At 41.2% G+C, this 27,971-nt stretch overlaps 2 long non-coding RNA genes across 2 annotated transcripts in view; one reads left to right on the top strand and one right to left on the bottom strand.

Moving 5' to 3' along the window:
* LOC102118851 (uncharacterized) overlaps nucleotides 1-5,639 on the bottom strand; it is a 73,170-nt gene extending 67,531 nt beyond the window's left edge. Inside the window, exons 1-3 of the long non-coding RNA XR_010584194.2 lie at nucleotides 5,593-5,639; nucleotides 3,745-3,780; nucleotides 252-1,893 (exon numbers count right to left, since the gene is read on the bottom strand). This is a non-coding gene — a long non-coding RNA (uncharacterized lncRNA). The remainder of the gene's footprint in view (nucleotides 1-251; nucleotides 1,894-3,744; nucleotides 3,781-5,592) is intronic.
* An 8,331-nt stretch (nucleotides 5,640-13,970) lies between these two features.
* LOC123571211 (uncharacterized) lies at nucleotides 13,971-26,445 on the top strand. Its single transcript, XR_006695392.2, has 3 exons — nucleotides 13,971-14,051; nucleotides 26,085-26,120; nucleotides 26,260-26,445. It is a non-coding gene; the product is annotated as an uncharacterized lncRNA (long non-coding RNA).
* The last annotated feature ends 1,526 nt before the right edge of the window (nucleotides 26,446-27,971 follow it).

Raw genomic sequence — 27,971 nt, 5'->3', positions numbered from 1 at the left:
CTATATGGTGAGCCTTCGTGTTGTTAGATGATTCTAGACGTCTGGGGTAGGCCTTTTTTTGTTTTGGTAGTAATGACAGTGATGGCTGTAATATAAATTAACAATTCTAATTGTCAGTATGTGCCAGGCAGTGTACTAAGCACTTAACAAATCTTAATGTATTTATTATTCACAACAACTCTCTGAAGTAGGCACTACTGTTATCTTTGTTTTACAGTTGCATAAACTAAAGAACAAAGAAATATACTTACCCGAGGTGATACAATCAGCAAGGGATGGGACCTCGATTCAAACCCAGTTAGTATGGATCTAGAGGCCTTGCTGGTAACTATTACACAAGCTGTATTTCTGTTGTCGTAGGCCAGAGTTGTAGCTCAACAGCATGGAAAAGCACATCTGTCCACCATGATGGAAATCTTTACATTGGAGGGGCAATATGTGTGTTGTATGTCTACCGACTGGGAAATGTTTATGTGCACCGTCGGTTTTGCACTGTGGAGTTAAGTCTGTGTTATGATGCAATTCTGTGCATTGTGGAAGCAATCTATGCGTTTACACGCATCACTGTGAATCATAAGGCACATCTAAGTGTGGCGGATATGATTCAGTATGTTACAGAGTAAGTCTGTGGTATGTTACAGAGTAAGTCTGTGCCCCGAAGGGCTTGTGTGTACACTTAGGGTGAGTCTCAGTGCTCGATGGTGTTTGCGTGAGTTGTGAGGCAAGTATTTATATTGATGGGTGAATCTGCGCATTTTGGTGAATCTCTGTGCATGGCTGGGCATCTCCTGTTTTGTAGGCAGCAGCTTGTGCTACTTTGTAATCCCAAGGTGCTGGGATTACAGGCGTGAGTCACCACGCCCGGCTGGAGCAAGTATTTGTATTGTGTGGTGAGTGTGTCTTTTGTGACAGGAATCTGTGCACTGTAGGACAAGTTTGTGTGCTGTGGCCCAGTCCTGTGCATCAAGGAGTGATAGATGTTGTAAGACGTACTGTCGCATGTCTTTGTGGTGGGGTAAACTTGTCTGAAAGCTATAGGGGGAGTCTCTGTAGTATGGGTTTAGTCTGTGCTTTGTGGGGTGATTCTACATGCTCTAGGGAGTGTCTGTGTAGTGCTGGGCAGGTCTGTGTCCTGATGTGATGGTCTGTGGCCTGTGGTGCTTGTCTGTACACAATGGGGTGAGTCTGTCTGTTGTGGGAGAGTCTACGTTGCGATGCGGGTCTTCAAGCTGTCTCATGAGTCTGTTCTCCGAAAAGTCTGTTTCTTGGCAAGAGTCCCTGTGCTCTAAGATGAGTCTAGGATCTGTGGTGAGAGTGTGTGATCTCAGGGGTGTCTGTGTGCCCCGGGGAGAGTCTGTTTCCTGTGGGAAGAAGCTGTATACTCTGGAGAAAGTCTATGTGCTCTGGGGTGAGGCTACTGGCCTTGAGAGTATGTGTGCTTGTCGGGGAAGCCATGTTGTATGGGGTAAGTCTGCATGCTGTGTGTTTCCTAGAAAGGGTTCGTGTGATGTGGGAACAGTGCATGATGCTGGGATTGTCCGTGTGTCATAGTAGAGTCCTTATGTGGGGGGGGCAAGTCTGTGTCACACGGGGTGCGTCAGTGTGCCTTAGGTGAGTCTCTGCATGAAGGAGTACATATGTGCCTCTGGGAGAGTCTAATGATACGGGGAGTGGGGTGTCCGTGTGTTCTGGGGAAAATCTTTCTGCTGTGGTGTTTGTCGGTGTGCCTTTGGATATGTCTGTGTACTGGAAGGCAAGTGTGTGTACTGTGGAAAGTGTCTGTGTGCTGTGGGAGTAAATGTGTGTTTGTGTTATCCGGCCAGTGTGCGCACTAAAGGATGAGTTTGTACACTGTGGATACAAGTCTGCTTCCAGGCAAGTCTCCCTTAGTATCTACAAATAATAATAGACAACACTTACATAATGGTTACTATGTGCCAGGCGCTGTTCTAAACATGCTGTTAGCATCCCCGTTTTACATCTGAGGAACCCGAGAGATTTAAGTTACCTTCCCACAGTCATGCAGCGAGCAAGCAGCCGAGGCTTGAAACCAGGCAGTCTGTTTCCTGTTCTCATACTATTATGATTCCCCTCGGGGCCCTGAGGGCATCGGTGGCCTCAAACCTTAAAAAGTCACTGGTGAGCATATAGAGAGCAGTTAATTTGGGAGGAAAGAAAAGGAGCGGCTAAAAGCCTTCCAAGCTTTATAAAAAAAAAAAAAAAAAAAAAGCTCCATATACAATAACGATGGCAGCTTAACTCAGAAAAACTGACGTCATGTCTGCCAAATAACTCCAGCCACTGCGGCCCTCAGAACCCCTCCCCTGGCCTCACAGCCGCATTCTGCTACTGCAGTGGAGCAAATGCGCATGCCCTGGCGAGCTGCCATTGCCAGGGAAACCAACCTCCTCATAAACAAAACACAGTCTAATGCGGCAAGTCAGGAAACTACCGGGACTGAGGCTGTCAGCCAAAGGAGCCCCTTGCAATAACCGCGGGCAAGGCAGCCTCCCACTCACGCGCCCCCGCCCCGCCCCGCCCCGCCCTTTTTTTTCCTTCCAGAATTAGTAAAGCTAGAGGCCCGGAGCAGAAGTCAACAGAGAAAGAAAGCTTCGTTGGGGGCCCAGGAGAAGGTTGGTAATAGGCAGCAAGTGATTTTAATTGTCAGATCTCTCTGGGCAATATTTAACCCATCTCCTACTAAAAAAATCCTTGCTTTATGTCTTGAGCCTTACACCTGCAGTGAAAAGACATGGCCCACTGGGGTGTGTCCCTGTCTAGGAGAGGTAATGGCAGTGGTGGCATGGATTAGGACTCACCCTAGCTCCTTTAAAACCCTACGTGAAACTGCGACCAGCAACAGGCTGGCAAACATTATTTACTTCTACTCCTCATACATTTCTTGTATTTCCCTCTTATATCATTCTAGAAAATTCCAGGAACTGAGTGGAGGCAAGTTTAACTCACTGAGTATCTGAAGAGTAAAAAAAAGAGGTTGAAGGAGGAACTTTAACCCCGGGGGCATTTTTTTTTTTTAACGCACGATTGGGATATCAGGTGTGCCCAAGAGGAATAGCACACCTGAAACCGTGGTTTCCTGTATTTGGATTCCTTAATTTTAATTTGCAACAAGAATGTGACAAACAGTAACACAGTTAAAATGAAAAAAAATCCTGCTTAAAATACTGCCCTAATCTGCATGTGCCTAGGATTTTTGAAAGGCACATGCACAAACATGGTGCTCTAGTATGCTGTCAGAAGCTGCAGGAAGGTAGGAGCACTATTGAGAAATGTAACCATCTTGGGTAAAGAGAAAATGGCCGACCTATGGAAAGCTACACCCTATCTAATGGAAAAACAGTTGTTGCGTTGGATTATTCAATAAGTGATGCTGAAACAATCGGTGACCTATTAGGGGGAAAAAAAATTTAATCCTACTGTATACCATATATTAAAATGAATTCTAGGTGGATTAAAGAGTTAATTGTAAAAAAAAGAAGCAATTAAATAACTAGAAAAAATACAGGTGAATACACTAATCAAAGGAAAGAAAAAAATCACAACACTTAAAATGGTCAGATATGGAAATCTAACATGTAAAACTGTGAAATATCAAAAAAATCACCACCATAAATGGTAAAAATTAATAGGAAAACAATGGCTGGAAAATAATGTTTATACCACATATAATAAATGAATTAGATGATAGGTGTTGGGAGGAAGAAACCTCAAACTGATTCATACCATTTGATCCACGAATTCCATGTCTATGAATTTTTCCTAGGGAGAAAAAACCAGAAAAGCACATAGAGATTTATATGGAAAGATATTCCTTCAGTTATTTATAACAGCAAAAATAATGTACATATAAACATTCAATAATCAGACATTTAGTGGGACATCTATATGATAGAAAATTACACATCCACAAAACATCATATTCTTGTGAAATATTTTAAAATATGGGGAATTGCTCCCAATATATATTTAATGGATAAAACAGGCTAAAAATTGTATGTACATGTGATCTTCATTTTTATAAAATATATATTTCTATGCATTTATTTGCATATATTCAGAGAAAAGAGATGACAGTAATAAGATTAACAGTAATTATCTCTAAAGTTATGGGATTATGGGTAATTTTTATAGTCATCTTTAAATTATTCAAAATTTACTACAATGACTATGATATTTTTATAATAAAGGGGAAAACATCATTTTTAATATTTTAGTAAGTATATAAAAGCACCGGAAGCACAGAGAGGAGGGTGTAGAAGCAAAGACAAAATACCAGTATAGGCCAGCGGAGGATCACGCAAAACGAGCTCATTATGTACTACAGAAAGATTATAGCATTATTTGCATGTCAGTATGTATAGAATTTCTTATACAAGATGGAGTCCTGGCAAATTTTCTTCGCTACACCAGAGAATGGTCACATGTCCCTGGATGCGTCAGTCACTCTCTTTGCCGCAGTGCTCTGTTCAACACCCCCTCCCTTTGCCTCCAGTATGTTCTCTCCCTTTCCCTCTGCAAAACATGCTACCAGCAGACATGTTCAACTTGGGAAAATGGACTTTCTTTTAAGCTTTTTCATTCTTATTTTTCCTCCTTGATTGCTGCTGTTTTGTCATCTAACTAAAAATCGAATCTATTTATCTATCATTTTTCTTTTCCTCATGTTCAAGGGTCAATTTGAATTTCAGAGAAATAAACCCCCACTTCACTTGTTTTTTTTTTTTTTTTTTTTCCATTTTTCTTGCAGAAACAGAGCTACAAAAGCATAGACATTTTCAGGAATGTTTCAGAAACAAACATAAAAGCTTTGTTGATAAGAATCTCTGCTATCTGTCTCACATCTCTTTTCAAAAAAAGAAGCACTGAGAACACTCTGTCTTTACTGTATAAATTGCTGTCCAAAAATACAAATGAATTTTTTCCAATGAAGGCACAATCATAATATTCATTATTACTTTTTCATGATTTTTTCATCCTAAAGCCAAATTTTAATGTTTCTCATTGAATACACGTTCATATCTCACATGAAGCAATCAGTCTGAACATTATTACAAACTGCCCTCTTCCTCATTTTTTTCTAGTACAGACATCCCGTCACACGACTTTCTTAATTTAAAAAATAAGGCATCGTATCCTTTCCTGCATTGCAAAATATTTTTCTTATGGTCTCCCAGCACTGAGAAGATAAACCAGGTTTGAGAACATCTTGAATCATAACCCATTTCATCACGTCAAATACAAATATCATAAAGCTGAGGTACAATTCTGAAAGCAATTTTCCAATTTAGTAACATCTTCATTAAATCTTATTTTAGGAAATATTTTACGAGAATCACAAGGGGGAAGTTTCTATATTTCCTCCTAGCAACTCCGTCATTTAAGAAACAAGCTTTAAACTAGAAAAATGACCAGGTGATATTTAGAATTTAATTAATCCATTTCCCAATGCTGCCGATTAGAATCAGGGATTCCTACACAGTTCTGCATTATTCTCTTCCATAAAAACATGTCACTTGCTTTAAAAATCTTAGTCTGGATATCTATTTTACAAAATATTTCTCAGCGACTTACCAGCGGCACGCTGTCTCCCCACCAGCTCTGAGGCTGTCTGTCGCACTGAAGGAGTGGGGGCAAACAGCAGCGCAACAGCCACTTGGAAATGAGATGTGCTCTGAAAAAGGGATTATCCCTATGGAAAGAAATGAAAGGCCTTGAGATTATCCTCAAGAATTCTCCAAAAACATGAAATCATACTAAACATTATATGCTAAAATGTGCATGCTCATCAAAGGGCAGATTTTAATAGCTAAACCTCTAATCCAAAACACACTGAAGTTGCCTTGATTTCCAGAGGAACCCCTACAAGACTATGAGCTTTTGGCTCTCCCGTCTCCTAGCAACAGTCCCATTAACTTTTTTTTTCCCCTGCAGTGGTCCTACTAGGCATCAGAGAACATTGACAAGGTCTAGTCTCTGAGGATGAACATTACCATTTTGTTGTTCAGTATGCGTTTTCCCCCAGGCAAGTAATAAGGAAAGTTAGAAATTCAAATAACAAAGTCCCCAGAAGAAGATTTCTGATTCAAATGACATTCCACAGTGAAAAGCAGAAATTTTTCTGGTCCCCTCACTTGGTACAATGCTGTCAGTAGAACCCTGTTCTAATATGAATCTGCTCAATGCTACCAAACTGTACAGTTAAAATCAAGTGGAAATTTTTTGTTACATATTTTTTCCTACAATAAAAAAGAGAGAAAGAACGATTCATTCATCCCACAAATATGTGTCGTGCCACAAAGTGAGGTATTCCTGTATCACCACAGTCAAAATATGGTGCTGGGGACAGGGATTATAAAAGTGAATAAAAAAATAGTCCATCCTCCCTTTAAAAGTTCATAATGTAATAATATGCACAGGCTGCAAAAATAGAAGTATTTTGTCGAAGTTCTTCTTCTTTTTTCCATCAGTTTTGGGTAACATTATCATTAGAGTTGTTACATGATCTGCCCCAAAATACTGGACTCCCAATGGGTGGAAGAAGTAAAGAAATACAGACTTAATTGTAAAATATATAAACATATATTCGTATATCTCAACTGATCATGCACATTTATCTTTACGGTGTAGCTTTCAGAAAAATTTGACTTCTATTTTCACAAATGTATTCACTTCAGAAAAACTTTACAACATTACATCATGACATAAACTGCTTTTAAAACTAATTTAATTTTTGCCAGATAGGAAGTATGTGGCAATTCAGTTCAATATCTTATAATAAAAAAAGATCGGTACCTTTACTATGTATTTACTATAGGCCAGGCACTTTTCTAAGTACCAGGTGATGAACCTGAAAAGGCTGTTATCATCACGTTGCACAGATGAAGAAACTGAAGAGATAAAGTAATGGAACAAGGACACCAACCTTTCTTACCCAGAGCTCAAGCTCCTCATCACAACATCATTGAATCACAAACATCGGAGTTCTTCTAAATCACCTGGAGTGTTCATTTTTTTAAATGAGGACTAAAGGGGACCTGTTCCCAAGTATTCTGTTTTGGCAGGCTAGGGGCAAGCCCAGAAATCTGTATTTTTAACAAACGTCATCATTTGGTTCTGACCAGAAAACTTAAATAGAATCTTTATTATTGGTAATGTTATTGGAGAAGTAAATTCTAAAACTATGACACATACATACACACACACACACACACACACACACCACGTGTGTATATTCTGCATGGTTAGAACAAAGGAGTAAATGCATTTTGTGTGTGTGTGTTTTTTTTTTGGAACCAGAGTTCTCACTATAGGAGAAAGGAGATACAGATACGAATCTGAGAAAGTGAAGAGAATCCTAAAGAAACCTGTGGTGACAGATTTGAATTGGAAGTTTTAGTATGAACTCATGATTTCCTAAGACAAATCTTCCTAGGTCTGTCAACAGAAAGGAGGCAATGGCATCCCAGTAGCAATTAATATGATACGGCAGCTGCAATGAGTACATCTAATGTCCAGCTATTAGTTTCTAAATACTGTTACCTACTAAAAGAAACCAAGTTTTACTGGAAAAATAGCTGACGCTATATAAGGGGCAGGAAAAATACAAGTGAGATTGAAGTATCTTGTATTATGAGCCAAAAAGCACTTGAAGAACGATGAGAACACATCAAAAAGACACAGGAGATGGCTTGAAAGGGCTCTCACTGGCTAAATCTGGTACAATTTGAACATCAAAAGGAATAATAATGGTCGTTGACTATAAAATATAGAATAAAAAAAAATCCATGAGTCCACAGTGATAGTAAAAAACAAAAAGTGGTAATGGAGGAGGTAACTGCTTTGTTCCAGAAGAATAACAGAAAAGAAACTGCTTTTTTCTAAAAGAATATACATGTGTAAAGAATGACAGAATTTGTAACTGACCATTTAGAAGCCATCAGTACAGGCTGGGCACGGTGACTCACACCTGTAATCCCAGTACTTTGCCTGTAATCCCAGAACTTTGGGAGGCCGACACAGGTGGATCTCCTGAGGTCAGGGGTTCGAGACCAGCCTGGCCAATATGGTGAAACTTTGTCTCTACTAAAAATACAAAAATTAGCTGCTCATGGTGACAGGCGCCCGTAATCCCAGCTACTTGGGAGGCTGAGGCAGGAGAATTGCTTGAACTCTAGAGGTAGAGGTTGCAGTGAGCCGAGATCGTGCCACTACACTCCAGCCTGGGTGACAGAGCGAGACTCCATCTCCAAATAAATAAATAAATAAGAAAGAAAGAAAGAAAGAAAAGAAAGAAACCATCAGTATAATAACAGATTTAGGCAAGAATCATCAATGCCAGCCAAAACCATTAGGCAAAATACTGGGGAAGCGAATATTCACAGGACTTTGAAGTATTGCCCATAGGCTACTAATTAAATATAAAAGAGAAAAATGTGCATTTTCAATGGAGTGATTTGGAATACCTCTGCCTTAACTGATTAAACTTCATGTCACCGATAATAGCACAAACTGAAATGTGTCTTTCGATGTGATGAAATGGGAAGCGCACGTCATCTATTTAAGTACTAGCCAAAAATATTTCATCGGAAGAATCAATCATTAAATCCAGATTGCGGAACAATCTAGAAGACAGCTGGCCTGAACCCATCTAATTATTTTTAAAAAGCGGGGGGTGGGGTGGGCAGGGAAACTATCCTAGATTAATGAAGATTAAAAAGATACAACACCAAATGCAATGTAACAATAGGTTAATCATTGGTAAATCTAGGTCAAGTATACACAGGTGTTCACTGTGGGTTTTTTTGAGCTTTTCTGTAGGCTTCAAGTCATTTTAAATGAAAAAAAAAAAATTATTGGCCGGGCACAGTGGCTTATGTCTGTAATCTCAGCACCTGGGAGGCCAAGGCGGATGGATCACCTGAGGTTGGGAGTTCGAGACCAGTCTGGCCAACATGGTGAAACCCCATCTCTACTAAAAATACAAAAATTAGGGCCGGGTGTGGCGGCTCACACCGGTAATCCCAGCACTTTCAGAGGCTGAAGCGTGTGGATGACCTGAGGTCAGGAGTTCGAGACCAGCCTGACTGATATGGTGACACCTCATCTCTACTAAAAAATACAAAAATTAGCTGAGTGTAGTGGTGTGCCCCTGTAGTCCCAGCTACTCAGGAGGCTTAGACAGGAGAATTGCTTGCACCCGCTTGAACCCAAGAGGCAGAGGCTGCAGTGAGCCGAGATGGAGCCACTGCATTCCAGCCTGGGCGACAGAGCGAGACTCTGTCTCAAAAACAAAAGAACAACAGCAACAAAATTAGCTGGGCATGGTGGCAGGCACGTGCCTGTAATCCCAGCTATTGAGGAGGCTGAGGTGGGAGAATCACTTGAACTTGAGAGGCAGAGTTTGCAGTGAGCTGAGATCGCGCCACTGCACTCCAGCCTGGGTGACAAAGTGAGACCTCATCTCAAAAAAGAAAAAGAAAAAAGAAAGAAAAGAAAAAATTATTAAAAGGTAAATTTAGCAAATGGGAAAATACTTTCAGAAAAAGAATTATTGCACAATAATCATATTTAAAGTTAAAATCCATATACATTTTGGAATTAATGATAATCAGGTTTGTAATTCCGAAATTAGAGAAAGAACTTTCCATACTGACCAGATGGAGGATGAATACAACTGGGCTTCCGTATCCATGAGTTCTTCATCTGTGAATTCAAAGTTGAAAATATTTTTTAAAAATCCATCTGCACTGGACATGTATAGACTTTTTTTCTGTGTCATTATTCCCTAAATAATACAATATAGGCATATCTCATTTTGTTGCACATCACTTTATTGCACTTCATAAATCTTGCATTTTTTACAAATTTAATGTTTGTGGCAACCCTGCATCTAGCAAGGCTATTGGTGCCATTTTTCCAACATGTGCTCACTTGGTGTCTCTGTCACATTTTGGTAATTCTTGCTATATTTCAAACTTTTTCATTATCATTATATCTGTTATGATGATCTGTGATTAGTGATCTTCGATGTTACTATTGTAATTATTTTGGGGCGCCATAAACTGTGCCCATATAAAAGGGGAACTTAGGCCAGGTGCAGTGGCTCACCTGTGATCCCAGCACTTTGGGAGGCCAAGGCGGGCGGATCACGAGGTCAGGAGTTCAAGACCAGCCTGGCCAACATGGTGAAACCCTGTCTCTACTAAAATAAAATTTAAAAAAAAATTTAAAAAAATAGCTGGGCATGGTGGTGTGTGCCTGTAATCCCAGCTACTCAGAAGGCTGAGGCAGGAGAATTGGTTGATCCTGGAAGGCAGAGGTTGCAGTAAGCTGAGATCATGCCACTGCACTCCAGCCTGGGCAACAGAGCGAGACTCCATCTCAGAAAATCAAAGAAAGGGGACAACTTAATTGATCAATGTTGTGTGTGTTCTGACTGCTCTACCACCCTGCTGTTTTCCCGTCTCTCTCCCTCTCTTCTAGATTTCCTATTCCCTGAGACAAAACAATAATGAAATTAAGCCAATTAATAATCCAACAATGACCTTTAAATGTTCGAGTGAAAGAGTCCTCCCACATCTCTCACTCTAAATCTAAAGCCAAAAATGAATAAGCTTAGTGAAAAGGGCACATGAAAAGCCGAGAGAGGCTGAGAGCAAGGGCTTTGGCACCAAACAGCCAAATAGTGAATACAAAGGAAACACTCTTGAAGGAAATTAAAAGTGCTACTCCAGTGAATACACGAAAGATAAGAAAGTGAAACAGCCTTATTGTTGATATAGACAAAGTTTGAGTGGTCTGGATAGATCAAACTAGCCACAACATTCCTTTAAGCCAAATCCTAATCGAGAGCAAGGCCCTAATTCTCTTCAACTCTGTGAAGGCCCTAGCCTTCGTATCCTAAGAGGCGAGGAAGCTGTAGAAGGAAAATTTGAAGGTAGCAAAGGTTGGTTCACAAAGTTGAAGGAAAGAAGCTCTCTCTGTAGCATAAAGGTGCAAGGTGAAGCAGCAAGTGCTGATGGAGAAGCTGTAGCAAGTTATCCAGAAGATCCAGCTAAGATCATTGACGAAAGTAGCTACACTGAAGAACAGATTTGCAGTGTAGATGTAACAACCTTCTATTAAAAGAAGATGTCATCTGGGACTTCAATAGCTAGAGAGAATAAATCGATACCTGGCTTCAGATCTTGAAATGACAGACTGGATCTCTTGTTAGGGATTAATGCAGCTGGTGACTTTAAATTGAAGCCAATGTTCATTTACCATTCTGATAACCTTAGGGCTCTTAATAATTATGCCACATCCACTCTGCCTGTGCTCTGTAAATGGAAAAACAAAGCCTGGATGACATCACGTCTATTTACAGCATGGTTTACTGAATATTTTAAGCTGACTATTGAAACACACTGCTCAGAAAAAGTAAGATTCTTTTCAAAATGTCGCTGCTCAATGACAATGCACCTATCCATCCAAGAGCTCTGATGAAGGTGTCCAAGGAGATGAATATTGTGTTCATGCCTGCTAACACAATATCCATTTTGCAGCCCATGCATGGATCAAGAAGTAATTTTGACTTTCAAGTCTTATAATTTAACAAATAAATTTCATAAGTTTATAGATGTCATAGATAGTTATCCTTCGATGGAGCTAAACAAAGTCAATTGAAAACCTTCTGGAAATAAATCACCATTCTAGAAGCCATTATCAACATTTGTGATTCATGCTATTAAGAACATTTGTGGCTGGGCGCGGTGGCTCACGCCTGTAATCCCAGCACTTTGGGAGGCTGAGGCGGGTAGATCAATTGAGGTCAGGAGTTTGAGACCAGCCCCGCCAACATGGTGAAACCCCATCTCTATTAAAAAGTACAAAAATTAGCTGGGCGTGGTGGTGCACACCTGTAATTCCAGCTACTCAGGAGGCTGAGGCACGAGAATTGCTTGAACCTGGGAGGCAGAGGTTGCAGTGAGCCAAGATTGTGCCACTGTACTCCAGCCTGGGTGATAGAGCAAGACTCGGTCTCAAAAAAAAAAAAAAAAAAAAAAGGAAAAAAAAAGAACATTTGTGATTCATGGGAGGAGAATATCAACATATTAACACGGGTTTGGAAGAACTTGATTCCAACCCTCATGAATAACTTTGAGAGGCTTAATACATCAGTGGAAGAGTTACCTGTAGATGTGGTGGAAATAACAAGAGAACTAGAATTAGAAATATAGCCTGAAGATGTAACTGAATTGCTGCAATCTCATGATAAATCTTGAATGGATGAGGAGTTGCTTCTTACAGATGAGCAAAGGAAGTGGTTTCTTGAGATAGTATCTTCTCCTGGAGAAGATGCTGTGAACATTGTTGACATTATTACAAAGGATTTAAAATATTTCATAAACTTAGTTGACAGAGCAGCAGCATGGTTTCAGAGGATTGACCCAAATTTTGAAAGAAGTTTTTTTGGTTTGTTTGTTTGTTTTTTTCAAGATGGAATCTTACTCTTGTCACCCAGGCTGGAGTGCCAGTGGCACAATCTTGGCTCACTGAAACCTCTGCCTCCCAGGTTCAAGCAATTCTCCTGCCTCAGCCTCCCAAGTAGCTGGGATTACAGGCGCTCGCCACTGCACCCGGCTAAGTTTTGTATTTTCAGTAGAGACAGGGTTTCACCATGTTGGCCAGCTGGTTTTGAACTCCTGACCTTGTGATTCGCCCACCTCGGACTCCCAAAGTGCTGGATTATGGGCATGAGCCATGAAAGAAGTTTTACTGTGGGTAAAGTGCGATCAAATAGCATCACATTGTACAAAGAAATCTTTTGTGAAAGGAAGAGCAATAAATGTGGCAAAGTTCATTGCTCTTTTTTTTTTTTTTTAGAAAAAGGGTCTCCCTCTGTCACCCAGCCTTGAGTGCAGTGGCATGATCTCCGCTCACTGCAACCTCTACCTCCTAGGCTCAAGAGATCCACCAACCTCAGCCTCCTGAGTACCTGGGACTGCAGGCTTGTGCCACCACGCCTGGCTAATTCTTTTTGTACTTTTTGTAGAGATGGGGTTTTACCATGTTGCTCAGGCTTGTCTCGAACTCCTGAGCTCAAACGATCTTCCCACCTTGGTTTCCCAAAGTGCTGGGATTTTAGATGTAAGCCACTGCACCTGGCCTCGTTGTTCGTATTTTAAGGTATTGCCACAGCCACATCACCCTCCAGTAATCACCACCCTGATCAGTCATCAGCAATCAACATCAGGCAAGACCCACCTTCCACCAGCAAAATGATTGTGACTCACTAAAGGCTCAGATGATTGTTAGCATTTTTATCAGGAAAGTATTTTTTAAGTTACGGTATGTACTTTTTTTTAGGCATAGTGCTATTGCACATTTAATAGAACACAGTACAGTGTAAACATACCTTTTATATGCACTGGGAAATCAAAACATTTGTGTGACTTGCTTTACTGTGATATTTGCTTTATTGCAATGGTGTGGATATTGAACTGAACCTGGGATATCAGCAAGTTATGCCTATGTAACAACTGTTTACATTATCTTAGCTCTAATACGTAATCTAGAGATCACTGAAATTATACCGGAGGAAATCCGTAGGACATATGCAGACACTACGCCATTTTCTATCACAGACTTGAGCATAGGCAGACTTCGGTAACCGTGGGAGGTTCTGGAACCAATCCTCCACAGATACACGGGACAACTGTATTTGTCATGTGCCATCTAGTGGTAAAGTGCTAATTTACCGTGCCTGAAGGATTTCTAATAACACTGAATTTGACAAATGACCTATTAAATATTACTATAATGTTATTGTCATAAATAAAATAAAACATTTTTGAATTATTGTGTATAAATAGAGTTCAAAGGTATTTCCCTTAATTTTCAGTATTTGTTCTTGATTATAGGGGAATGCCTCTGCTGAGACATCCTGATAATCTTTTGCATCTTTCCATAGGCTATATAGGCAAGGCTCAACTGGAAGCTGACCTAAATCTTGGTTAAGTGGCTTGTAATTCTCCCTGGGATACGATAAGGTAAGTGGTCCTGTGAGGACTGTTTCTTTCTGTCTCCCTATCTTATGGGAGGCTGCCAAAAGACAGTTCTCATCCACCTTCCTTATTCTGCTGAGGCACAGGATTTTCTATCTTGCTGCTTCTCTTATGGTGTGACTTCAGGCTATAGAACCACTTTGACATAGTATAGGAATAGTTCTTCCATGACAGAGTAACCCACTGCTCATACCATCTGTCATCTGAAGCCTCTGGTTCACTGTAATCCTGTGGAACTAAGGATGTGGGGAGCCGACACCATAATATTCTTGTTTATGCCGTCTGTGTTAGTAATAAACTGTCTGTATCCATTTAGGCTTTTTTTTTTTTTTTTTTGAAATGGAGTCTTACAGTATCACCCAGGCTGGAGCGTAGTAGCACGATCTTGGCTCACTGCAACCTCTGCCACCTAGGTTCAAGTGATTCTCTTGCCTCGCCCTCCCGAGTAGCTGAGATTACAGGTGCCTGCCACCGTGACTGGCTAATTTTTGTATTTTTAGTAGAGACAGGGTTTCACCATCTTGGCCAGGCTGGTCTTGAACTCCCGACCTCGTGATCCGCCCACCTTGGCCTCCCAAAGTGCTGGGATTACAGGCGTGAGCCACCGCGCCCAGCCTAGAAATGTAATTCTTAATTTCCAGATTCACAGAATTTTCCCACTTTTGTTATTGGTTTCTGGATTAATTGAATTGTAATCAGAAAAAAGAAAACAACTTTACATTATTTCAATCCTTCAAACATTGTTGAAATTTGCTTGACTTCTGTCCCCATCACTTTGTAAGGCCATGAAAACTGAAGCTCAAATTCATTTGAAACTGAAGCTTTGTAAGGCCATGAAGACTGGAGCTGAGTTTGACAGCTATTCTCAGGGCAAGGAGAGTTTCAGTGTTTCCTTTTCTTTTCAAGTTCTCACTTTCACTGAGATGTTTTGCCTTGTAGTTCCTAACTCTCTAGCCAACTTTTCCATACTTTCAAAAAGGCAGGCCAGGCATAATCACTCATGCTTGTAATTCCAGCACTTTAGGAGGCCGAAGTAGGAGAATCACCGGAACTCAGGAGTTCAAGACCATCCTGGGTCACATAGCAAAACTCTGACTCTAAAAAAATTAAAAAAAAAATAGCCAGATGAGGTGGCACCTAGTCCCAGCTACTAAGGAGGCTGAGGTGGGAGAACTGCTTGAGCCTGAGAGGTCGAGACTGCACTGAGCTATGGTCGTGCCACTGCACTCTGGCCTGGGTAACAGAGCAAGACTCCGTCTCAAGAAAAAAAAAAAAGGCACACTGCAAATTTTTTTCTTTTTTAATTTTGTTAAATTGATGAATAATAATTGTATATATTCATGGGATACATAGTAGTCCTTAAATACATTTAACATATTATAGTGATCAGATCAGGGTAATTAGCATATCCATCATCTCACGCATTTATCATTTCTTTTTCTTTCTGTTAGGAATGTCCAATATCCCCATAGCTATTTGAAACTATATATTACTGTTACCTATAGTCTAGCATTTTTAATTGTTTTCAGCAAGATTGGTCTGAATCACATCATTTGAACACCAAATTTAGGTGCCCACTTGCAAATTACTATTTTTTACTTATACAATGAACAGTTTTGAAAAGTCAAAAAGGCCTGTAATCCCAGCACTTTGGGAGGCCAAGGCGGGCAGATCACGAGGTCAGGAGTTTCAGACCAGTCTGGCCAACACAGTGAAACCTTGTTTCTACTAAAAATACAAAAATTAGCTGGGTGTAGTGGCACGTGTCTGTAGTCCCAGCTACTCGGGAGGCTGAGGTGGGAGAATCATTTGAATCTGGGAGGTGGAGATTGCAGTGAGCCAAGACCATGCGCCATTGTGCTCCAGCCTGGGTGACAGAGTGAGACTCCGTCTCAAAACAAAAAAAACAAAAAAAAAAAGAAAGAAAAATAAAAATGTTCTAAATTAATAGAGAGAAATGTTAATGCTTTTTGAAGGGGAATTCATGTTCCTTGAACACTACTGCACCCTTCACTACTGTTTTTTGAAGGACACAAAAACATCTGGGTTGGCCAGCTCTTGAGGCACTCAAAGATAATCCATCATGAATTTGGTCTCTATATTTACTGGTTAACTTTGTCCAGGGACATATATTCCACACACTAAATTCTAGCCCATTGAGGAACACAAGGGAAGCTCCTTATTATTTGAAAAAGAATTGAAGCACATAACAACTAAGGTTGCTAGGTCAGTCCCATATTGATAATGCTATAATGTACCAAACTTCACAATTTATAGACATTACCTCATTTAATCTTCATCACAACCACGGAAGGCAATTCCTACTCACCCTATTTTTTCATATTGGGAAACTGAAGCTAAGCAAAAGTAAGTGACCTGCATAGGACACCCAAGAAATGACAGAAACAGCAGTCAAAGCAAGATCTGCTTTTATTCCAAAACCGTATTCTTTCCACTAATTCTTGCTTCCTTTAGTCTTCATGTATGAAATACTTAGGTATAATGTATCAAACAAGACATGCAACAGAGTGTAGTCGCACAGGAGTGAGACCTCAAATAAAATGCTTACAATCGACTAAAGTAAACACCTCTGCAGTTCCCACCTAGTGTCAGTCACTATGCTAGGTTATTTCATATGCATTGTCTCATTTTCAGTCCTTTCAATTACTTTATGAAGTAACTTTCATCAAATTCCAGTTCCTTTCAAATTTTCTTTTAATGGACGTCTCAAATTTAAAATAACTTTCATTTCAGCCAGGCGCGGTGACTGACGCCTATAATCCTAGCAGTTTGGGAGGCCAAGGCAGGTGGATCACCTGAGGTCAGGAGTTCGAGACCAGCCTGGCCAGCACAGTGAAACCTGATCTCTACTAAAAATACAAAAATTAGCTGGGCTTGGTGGCGGGCACCTGTAGTCCCATACTTGGGAGGCTGAGGCAGAAGAATCACTTGAACCTGGGAGGTGAAGGTTGCAGTAAGCCGAGATGGCACCACTGCACTCCAGCCTGGGTGACAGAATGAGACTCCATCTCAAAAAAGTAAAAATAATAAAATAAAATAAAATAAAATAAAATAGCTTTCATTTCAAAAGTAAAAGAACGTTCTCAGGGGCACACAATTAACTGGCAAGTAACCTAAAGGAAAGTAATCTCGAAAAAATCATGCCTTAGAAAAGTGCCAGCCTTCACAAAAGGTAAATTGGCAGTTATGTGTTATTACCTGTGGTCGACGATTTATTTATTATATATGCATCTGGATGAGTTTCTTTCACCTTCATTGAGACGTCTTCTTTATGACATTTCGGAGCCAGAACTGTGCAATCATTCCTAAGGGCAAGAGAGGAATCAAGTCATAAAGAACATGCATTTGGGGCTCAGGTTTGCTTTGGAATTCTGGCTCCATTCTCCCACATAATAGCTCTACCTGTCCAAATTCTACCCCTCATTTCCCAACAGGAATATGCTGAACAGAAGAAATGAAAAGGCTTAGGGGACTCATCTTCATGTCAGCCTCTTCCTTCTCCAGTTCTACTCAGTGGCTGTCACTAATACTGCCACCTACAGGCTTATTCATCCCCTCTCTTGTCATGTTCATTCACAAATCCTAGAACACAGGATGATTAATAACTATTTGTTGAACGAATGAGCAGTAAATGTATTACACAAACATTGGTTGCATGATTCTTCTAAGACAACCCTTGTATTAGGGATATAGAAAAGAAAAAGACACGGTCCCTGCCTTTGAAGAGCTCGAAGTTAACTGGACAAGACAGAGAAATAAAACAAATTAAATAATACAGTGTAGTAAATACTCTTATAGAGGTATGGTGAAGATTGTGGAGGAGCGAGATAAGAGGTACCTAAGTGGGGAAGATATATCTGAGAAGGCTTCCAGACTAGAGGCAAAATCCAAGTTGAATATTGAAAGATGAATGGGTGTTCGTCAGAAAAGTTGAGGAGGAAGGACAGCATTTCAGACCGAGCAGCAAGTTCAACGAGAAAAAATGCTCCTGTCAATAGAAGAAAAAAGTGCTACTTGATAAAATTCAATATTTATTCATGTTAAAACTCTTAGAAAATTAGGTATAGCAGGCCAGGCACGGTGGTTCATGCCTGTAATCCCTGCTCTTTAGGAGGCCAAGGAGGGTGGATCACCTGAGGTCAGGAGTTCAAGACCAGCCTGGCCAACATGATGAAAACCCGTCTCTACTAAAAATACAAAAAATTAGCTGGGCGTGCTGGCGTATTCCTGTAATCTCAGCTACTCAGGAGGCTGAGGCGGGAGAATTGCTTGAACCCGAGAGGCAGAGGTTGCAGTGAGCCGAGATCGCGCCACTGCACTCCAGCCTGGGGAACAATAAGAACAAAACACTGTCTCAAAAAAAAAAAAAAAAAAGAGAAAAAAAGAAAAGGAAAAAGAAAATTAGGTATAGCAAGAAACTTCCTTAATCTGATAAAGGGTGTCAGGAAACTCTGGCAATGTTATATATCTCCACATAGGCCACCTAGGCAAGACTCAACCACAGTCTGATGGAACTCTTGGTGGAATATCCTTTGATGCTCTCAAAAGCACAGCAAAATAGGCAGTCTTGTGAGGAGCTGTCACAAAGCCATGTCTTGCCCATGTCCCTATCTAGGAGGAGGCTGTCAGGAGGCAGTTTCTCAATCACCTCCCTGGTTCTGGTGAGCCTAGGACTTTCTGCTTGCTCTGCACCCTCCCACACTGATATGGTTTGGCCGTGTCCTCACCCAAATCTCATCTTGATTTGTAGTTCTCATAATCCTCGCATGTCATGGGAGGGACCCAGTGGAAGGTAGTTAAATCATGGGGGCAGTTACCCCCGTGTCGTTCTTATGATAGTGAGCTTTATAAGGGGCTTTCCCCCCTTTTGCTCACCATTTCTCCTTGCAGCTGCCGTGTAAAGAAGGACATGTTTGCTTCCCCTTCTGCCCTTACTGTAAACTTCCTAAGGCCTCTGCACATGCTGAAGTGTGAGTTAATTAAACCTCTTTTCTTTATAAATTACCCAGTCTTGTGTATGTCTTTATAAGCAGTGTGAGAATGAATTAATACAGTAAATTGGTACCAGGAGTAGGGCTGTACCCTGCAAAGCCACAGGCATGGAGCTCCCCAAGGCAGTGGGAGCCCACCTCTTGCATCAGTGTGACCTGAATGTGAGACGTGAAGTCAAAGGAGATCAGTTTGGAATTTTAAGGTTTAATGACTGCCCTATTGGATTTCAGACTTGCATGGGGCCTGTAGCCCCTTTGTTTTGGCCAATTTCTCCCATTCGGAATGGGTGTATTTACCCAATTCCTGTACCCCCATTCTATCTAGAAAGTAACTAACCTGCTTTTCATTTCACAGGTTCATAGGCAGAAGGGACTTGTCTTAGATGAGACTTTGGACTTGAGCTTTTGAGTCAATGCTGGAATAAGTTAAGACTTTGGGGGGCTGTTGAGAAGGCATGATTGTGTTTTGAAATGTAAGAACATGAGATTTGGGAGGGGTCAGGGGTGCAATGATATGGTTAGGCTCTGTCCCAACCAAAATCTGATCTTGAATTGTAGTTGCCATAATGTCCACGTGTTGTGGGAGGGATCCTGTGGAAGGTATTTGAATCATGAGGGTGATTACCCCTATGTTGCTGTTCTCATGATAGTAACTGAGTTCTCATGAGATCTGGTGGTTTTATAAGGGGCTTTTCCCCACTTTGTTCTGCACTTCTCCTCGCACATAGAATATTTTTCTTTCCTATTACTATGAAGTTTTTTTTTTTTTAAAGATCTTTACTTCATTTGGAATTCACTGTAGCATGCTGTGAGGATTTTAATTAAGTTTTCCAAATAATGTTGATTCTCCAATTGCTATGTACTGAATTCTATCATCACTTATTTTAAATGGAACCTTTATCACATAGTGAATTCCCATGTATAAACGATCTGCTCCTAGACTCAATTCTGGGGCCAGGCGCAGTGGCTCACGCCTGTAATCCCAGCACTTTGAGAGGCCAAGGCAGATGGAGTTCAAGACAAGCCTGGCCAACATAGTGAAACCTCGTCTCTACTAAAAATACAAAAATTAGCTGGGCGTGGTGGTAGGTGCCTGTAATTCCAGCTACTCGGGAGGCTGAGGCAGGAGAATCCCATGAACCCAGGAGGCAGAGGTTGCAGTGAGCCGAGATTGCACCACTACGCTCTAGCCAGGGTGACAGAGCGAGACTCTATCTCAAAAATAAATAAATAATTAGAAACAAAAATATAAGAATTTTTTCCTTCCTTCCTTCCTTCCTTCCTTCCTTCCTTCCTTCCTTCCTTCCTTCCTTCCTTCCTTCCTTCCTTCCTTCCTTCCTTCCTTTCTTTCCTTTCTTTCCTTCTTTCTTTTTTTGAGAGCAAGTCTTGCTCTGTTGCCCAGGCTGGAGTGCAGTGGCATAATATCGGCTCACTGCAATCTCCACCTCCTGGGTTCGAGCAATTCTCCTGCCTCAGCCTCCTAAATAGTCGGGATTACAGGCGCCCGCCACCATGCACGGCTAAATTTTGCATTTTTAGTAGAGACGGGGTTTCGCCATTTTGGCCAGGCTGGTCTCAAACTCCTGACCTCAAGTGATCCAGCCACCTCGGCCTCCCAAAGTGTTGGGATTACAGGCATGAGCCACCACGCCCAGCCAAGCATTTTTCTTGGAGAGTTCTGAAAAGAATATTTATACCAAAGAAATGACTCTATTCTAGGCTTGACCTAAATTATTCCTGGATTAAAGTGCAACCCACTTTAAATAAAGTATTTGAAATTAAATGAACTGTTTAGGGAGGATCCTCAAAGGCAGGTCATCAATGGTACTGTTTTTGTGAGATGCCTGGGACACTGGAACTGATCCTTGGGTCCCCATTTGGCATAAGGAGAACAGTACCACTGAGCCATGGCAGGCACACTGGCAGATTCAACAGCAGACTTGCTACTTCTACAGCAAAGTAAGATATTCAAGATCTATTTCATTGGAAAAATAGTATCTAGTCTCCAGAGAAGGACTCACAAAAGCAAGAGTTCATTCAGGAAAACAGAATTGGAACCACATTCCACTGTGGTTTTATCCTGAGCTGTTGATGTGCCCACGCCTAGTGTTGCTTAGAGAGAAAAAAAAAACAACTAATTTATTTTAAATCAGTTGATAAAAGGGAAGATGGTGGTGTTTTCAACCTAATGCATACAAACTCTAAGAATGTAATGCATTTAAGTACTTTACATTAAAGATGAGTCCACTGAGTGTTCCAGCCATCTGCATTTATTAGAACGTATCTTCTAGCAAAGCATTGTACCCATATCAGTACAGCATGAGTAAAATCACAGAAGGTCACCTAGGTAGCTCAACTTTTCTGCTGATAATTTGGATGAAACTTTAATTTCCATCTGGATTCAAAGAGAAAAGAAGGTCCAGAATTAGGACTTATCCTTAACACAACTAGAAGCAGTCATGACTAAAAAATTGGGAAGAGTGAGAGAGCACAAATGAGCAAGAGAAGAATGAGAAACAGTGATGAAAGTGAGATGGCTGTCTTTAGTCTGCCCTTCTCCAGATTAAGGTTTTGTTTTTTGTTTGTTTGTTTGTTTAGATGGAGTCTCGCTCTCTTGCCCAGGCTGGAGTGCAATGGCACGATCTCAACTCACTGCAACCTCTGCCTCCTGGGTTCAAGTGATTCTCCTGCCTCAGCCTCCCAAATAGCTGGCATTACAGGCATGCGCCACCACGCCCAGCTAATTTTTGTATTTTTAGTAGAGACCGGGTTTCATCGTGTTGGCCAGGCTGGTCTCAGACTCCTGACCTCATGATCTGCCCTCCTCGGCCTCTCAAGGGGCTGGGATTACAGGCATGAGCCGCCATGCCCAGCCCTTCTCCAGATTAAACCTATAAATTCATGAACTGTTTCTTCTATGATAAAGTTTCAAAGTTCTCACCATTTTTAATATCCTCCTCTGGAGATTGTCTAGTGTGTCCTCCAGAGAATTATGCTAAAAATTCACCAAAATAAGCCAGCATTTGGCTGAAAAACACAGAAAAGACTAGTGTTGTTATATCCGTCGATCACAAACACTTCTAGACACCATATAGCAAAGCATGAGGTAATGGGGAAAACCTGGCACTGTATTAGATGCTGACATATAACAGCAAAAAAGACTGACAAGGTCCATGCCTTGAAAGAGTTTATGAGTTTGACAAGGAATCAAACAAATAATAAGAATGTAAGATAACAAGCTGGGTGTGGTGGCTCACACCTGTAATCCCAGCACCTTGGGAGGCAGAGATGGGCAGATCACCTGAGGCCAGGAGTTCGAGACCAGCCTGGTCAACATGGTGAAACCTTGTCTCTACCAAAAATACAAAAATTAGTCAGGTGCGGTGCCGCACACCTGTAATCCCCAGCTACTCAGGTGGCTGAGGCACAAGAATTGCTTGAACCCGAAAGGCAGAGGTTGCAGTGAACTGAGATCGCACCACTGCACCCCAGCCAGGGCAATGGTACGAGATTCTCTCTCAAAAAACAAACAAACAAACAAACAAAAATGTAAGATAACAATGAGCACTACAAATAAAATAAAGCAGAGTGATATATGCAGCCTAGGTAGTCAGGAAAGGCCACTCAGAGAGTGACATTTGAAGTGAGTCCTAACGACAAGAGTGAACCAAGAAACTTACATGTGGAAGTGCTTCCAGGCTGAAGGAAAAACTAATGCAAAGATCCTGAGACTGAATGAGCTTGATATATCCAGGGACCAAAAGATGGAAAATGATATGAGATAAGACGAAAACAGTGAGCAAGGGCCACGTCATGTAGGGCTCTACTAGCAATAGAAATGAACTTGGATATCTAATTTCATTTGAGATGGAGTAGGGACCCCTCTTAGGGGCCTGCCTGGCACCTTCCCAACCCAAGAATGGAAATAAAAGGAAAATATTGAGTTCCTTCAAGGGAAATTCCAGGCACCTAGCTAGCCTTGAGAAGTAAATGAGCAACCTGATAAGCAAGAAGGTAATAGTAGCCTATAGTAGCCTACAATAGTAGCCAAGGAAGTTAGAGTCATAATGTGTTTAGTTCTGTATAGAAACTAAAGATAATATTTTTGGGGGGGGGGGGGTTGGGGGGGAAGGAGTTGCACGTTTGTTGCCCAGGCCAGAATGCAATGGCGAGATCTTGGCTCACTGCAACCTCCTCCTCCTGGGTTCAAGTGGTTCTCCTGCCTCAGCCTCCCGAGTAGCTGGGATTAAAGGCATGCGCCACCACGCCGGGCTAATTTTGTATTTTTAGTAGAGACGGGGTTTCTCCATGTTGCTCAGGCTGGTCTCGAACTCCCAACCTCAGGTGATCCACCCGCCTCGGCCTCCCAAAGTGTTGGGATTACAGGCATGAGCCACCGTGCCTGGCCTAAAGATAATACCTTAACATATGTCCCTGAGTTGTTCTTCAGAAAAGTGGACCCCCCACCAATGGAAAAATGCCATCTGCTGGCAGGTAGACCTCAGATGAGGGAACTGAGGACTGAACTCTGATGCCCATTCTGTGTTGTGAGTTTCTTCCTGTAGGGCCTGGAGGAAGTCACACTCATAGGCCAGAGCTCAACATTCCTTTCTGCTGTTGCCAATTTTTTTTTCTTGTTTTTTTTTTTTTTTTTTTTTTTTTTCTTTTTTGAGACGGAGCCTCGCTCTGTTGCCAGGCTGGAGTGCAGTGGCGCGATCTTGGCTCACTGCAGCTTCCACCTCCTGGGTTCAAGCGATTCTCCTGCCCCAGCCTCCTGAGTAGCTGGGACTACAGGCACCCGCCACCATGCCTGGCTAATTTTTGTATTTTTAGTAGAGACGGGGTTTCACCAAGTTGCCCAGGATGGTCTCGATCTCTTGACCTCATGATCCGCCCACCTCGGCCTCCCAAAGTGCTGGAATTATAGGCGTGAGCCACTGCACCCAGCCAAATTTTTGACAAAGCTTCGCCTCCTTAAGCAATTGCAAATCAGAAAATCTTTGAATCCACCTATAACCTGTGGGCCCCTGCTTTAAGGTGTCCCACCTTTTGAGGTCAAAGCAATGTATAGCTTTCATGTATCGATTTTTTGCTTTGTGATCTCTGCCTCCCTGGCTTTAAAAACCCTTAAGCTATCAGGGAGTTTGTGTCTTAACCATAAGTTGCCTATTTCTCCTTGCTTGGGGCCCTGCAATAAATGCCTCCCTTTTTTTCATTGCAAATTCCAATGTCAGTGTTTGACTTTGTTGTGACAGGCAGGAGGATGGGCCCAGGTTGGGTTGGTCACAAAATGCAAGGCTACTGCGAGGTCTTTAGCAAAGAAATGACTATATATATATATATATTTTTGAGACGGAGTCTCGTTCTGTTGCCCAGGCCGAGTGCAGCGGCACGATCTCGGCTCACTGCAACCTCCGCCTCCCTGGTTCAAGTAATTTTCTGCCTCAGCCTCCGGAGTAGCTGGGGCTACAGGCACCCACTACCACACCCAGCTAATTTTTGTATTTTTAGTAGAGATGTGGTTTCACCATCTTGGCCAGGCTGGTCTTGAACTCCTGACCTTGTGATCCACCTGCCTTGGACTCCCAAAGTGCTGGGATTACAGGCGTGAGCCACCGCACCTGGCCTATATATATATATATATATATATATATATATATATATATATATATATGTGTGTGTGTGTGTGTGTGTGTGTGTGTGTGTGGTGTGTGTGTGTGGTGTGTGTGTGTGTATATATATAGTGTGTGTATATATATGTATATATATGTGTGTATATATATATTTTTTAATTGTAGCTTTGGCTACTGTGTTGAGAATGAATTGTAACCTGGCAAGTGTGGAAGCAGGGAAAGCTCTCCAAAGGCTTTTTGCAGTGGTCCAAGAAAAAGATGTTGATGGATTGATTTAGGTGAAAGCAGAATAGGTGGTGACAAGGGTTCTAACCCAGAACACATTTTAGAGGTACAGTCAGCAGGATATTATTGCTGCAATAAGGGGGAAAAGAAACCTAGGATGATTGTTGGTTTATGGACATAAGTGACTAGGTGGATGGTGGTAACAGGTAATTGATAGGGGGACAAGAGAAACAGATTTGTGGGAGGAAACTATAAAACAGGATTATTCAGTTTGTCTCCCAGAGGAAACTGGGAGACAGCCACTTGGGTCTAAGCCTCTGAATGTTATCCTAGAGGACTGAGGTATGCTAAGTTGTTGATTAACTGAATAAATTGAAATAGATATTATCATAAATAATATCTGGCATTTTTATACAGAGATATATAATTGTTGATGTATTTATTATCTGGTATAGATAATCATATATAATAACTGAAATTTGTTCAGTGACAGTTACTGCTATATGGACACTGATACACTGATTGTCTTATTTAACCATCACAGTAACCCTATGAGAGAAGTACTATTTATTATCCCCATTTCACAGATGAGAAAACTGAGGTTCAGTGTGCAAGGAACTTTCTTGAAATCAACAACTAGTAAGTGAAGGAGCAGGATTAGAATCCAGGCATTTTGACCACAGAATCCCTCCTATTTCTATTCTCCTGCCTTCTCTATTTCCTTCTGGTGATGTGTGCCACTCTGAATTAGGTGACTGCCTTCTGTTACTGAACCACAACCTCCCTGAGGACAGGGACCTCGTATCATTCACCCCTAATTCCACAAGCCAACTAAAATCCCTAAGCAACCATCTAGGCCCACCTCCTCATTCTCTTAGTTACTCCATTAGCTGGCTTGGTTCTATGACCAAGCCATCATCAATGATGATCATTATCATCATCATTATGATGACGTATGCTGACTTCATATTGGTGGTTTCACTTCATAATCCTGAAAGGAGATCATTTTCATCCGAAGGAGAGAGAAAGGGCAGATAAACTGGACTAGAGTTAAACTTCTCCTTTTGTCCATAGGGCAAAAAATAAATATATTTAAATAATAAACAAAATTCCAATGTTCTTTTATTTTCTTATTTTTGTATTTTTAGTGGAATACCAACTTCATGTACATCTGGCTTATTCAGGTGAGTGAAAGTCGACAGGACAACTAACAGGCTTAAAAAATAACATTAAACATTGGGGAAGCAAAAGGTATTCCTGGAGGTAATTATATTTCACTGTGAAGTATTCTCAAGACAGTAAATTCTCACAAATATTTTGCAGCACCCATAAAATTCAATGGACCACCATCCAGACAAAAGGATAAAAACAGAACACATCAAGATAATGAATTTTCTTCAAACTATTCAGGTAAATTAATGCATTCTTCACATTCAGTGAGATTACAGTTATTTCAAAAGATAGGTTAAGGCTTCTTTCGTACACCGTGTAATTCTGTCTTTATCTGTGTTTAGGTTCACAGTACTGTACATAAAATACAATAATTGGATGAGTATTTGCTCAGATATTAAATACTGTCATCTTTCATGTCTATAAACTGACCATTCTGCTTTGTTCTCTTTCACTTGTTTTTGCTTAACACCAAAAACAAAAACAAAAACAAAAACAAAAAAACCTTGTTTACAAGCAGATTATATGAACATGGCTATATGACTTTAATTGTAATTTGACATATGTGTTTTATGTGCTTTAATTGGCAGGGAATATTAGTCCAGATGTAGACAATTTGCAAGTGTACAGCTTTCTTTTTTTTTTTATTTTACTTTAAGTTCTGGGATACATGTGGTGAACGTGCAGGTTTGTCACATAGGTATACATGTGCCATGGTGGTTTGCTGCACCTATCAACACATCATCTAGGTTTTAAGCCCCACATGCATCAGGTATTTTTCCTAATGCTCTCCTTCCCCTTTCCCTACACCACCGACAGGCCCCAGTGTGTGATGTTCCCCTCCCTGTGTCCATGTGTTCTCATTGTTCAACTCCCACTTATGAGTGAGAACATGTGGTGGTTGGTTTTCTGTTCCTCTGTTAGTTTGCTGAGAATGATGGCTTCTAGCTTCATCCATGTGCCTGCAAAGAACATGAACTCATTCTTTTCTCTTCTTTCTTCTTTCTTTCTTTCTTTTTCTTTTCTTTTCTTTTTTTTGAGACTGAGTCTTGCTCTGTTGCCCAGGCTGGAATGTAGTGGTGCAATCTTGGCTAACTGCAACTCCTGCCTCCCGGGTTCAAGCAATTATCTGCCTCAGCCTCTGAGTAGCTGAGATTACAAGCGCCCGCCACCATGCCCAGCTAATTTTTTTGCATTTTTAGTACAGATGGGGTTTCACCATCTTGACCAGGTTGGTCTTGAACTCCTGACCTCGTTATCCAACTGCCTCATCCTCCCAAAGTGCTGGGATTACAGGCATGAGCCACCACTCCCAGCTTTGAACTCATTCTTTTTTATGGCTGCATAGTATTCAATGGTGTATATGTACCACATTTTCTTTATCCAATCTATCATTGATGGGCATTTGGGTTGGTTCCAAGTCTTTGCGATTGTAAACAGTGTTGCAATAAACATACGTGTGCATGTGTCTTTATGGCAGAATGACTTACAATCCTTTGGGTAAATATCCAGTAACAGGGTGGCTGGGTCAAGTGGTATTTCTGATTCTAGATCCTTGAGGAGTTGCCACACTGTCTTCCACATTAGTTGAACTAATTCACACTCCCACCAACAGTGTAAAAGCATTCCTATTTCTCCACAGCCTCTCCAGCACCTATTGTTTCTTCAAAGTTATTTGTCTTCTGCTTTGCATTTTTAGGTTTTTGTTTGTTTGTTTTGTTTTGTTTTGTTCTTTTTTTTACAGACAGGTTCTTGCTGCTGCTCAGGCTGGACTCAAAACTCCTGGGTTCAAGTGCTCCTCCTGCCTCAGCCTCCCAAGTAACTGGGACTACAAGGAATAGCTGGGACTATAGGCAGGCACTACC

The sequence above is a fragment of the Macaca fascicularis genome, chromosome X (genome assembly GCF_037993035.2).
Source record: "Macaca fascicularis isolate 582-1 chromosome X, T2T-MFA8v1.1".
In the NCBI taxonomy this organism is placed as follows: Eukaryota; Metazoa; Chordata; class Mammalia; order Primates; family Cercopithecidae; genus Macaca; species Macaca fascicularis.
Note: the sequence above shows the minus strand (reverse complement) of the source record. Positions and strands in the feature narration are given on the sequence as shown.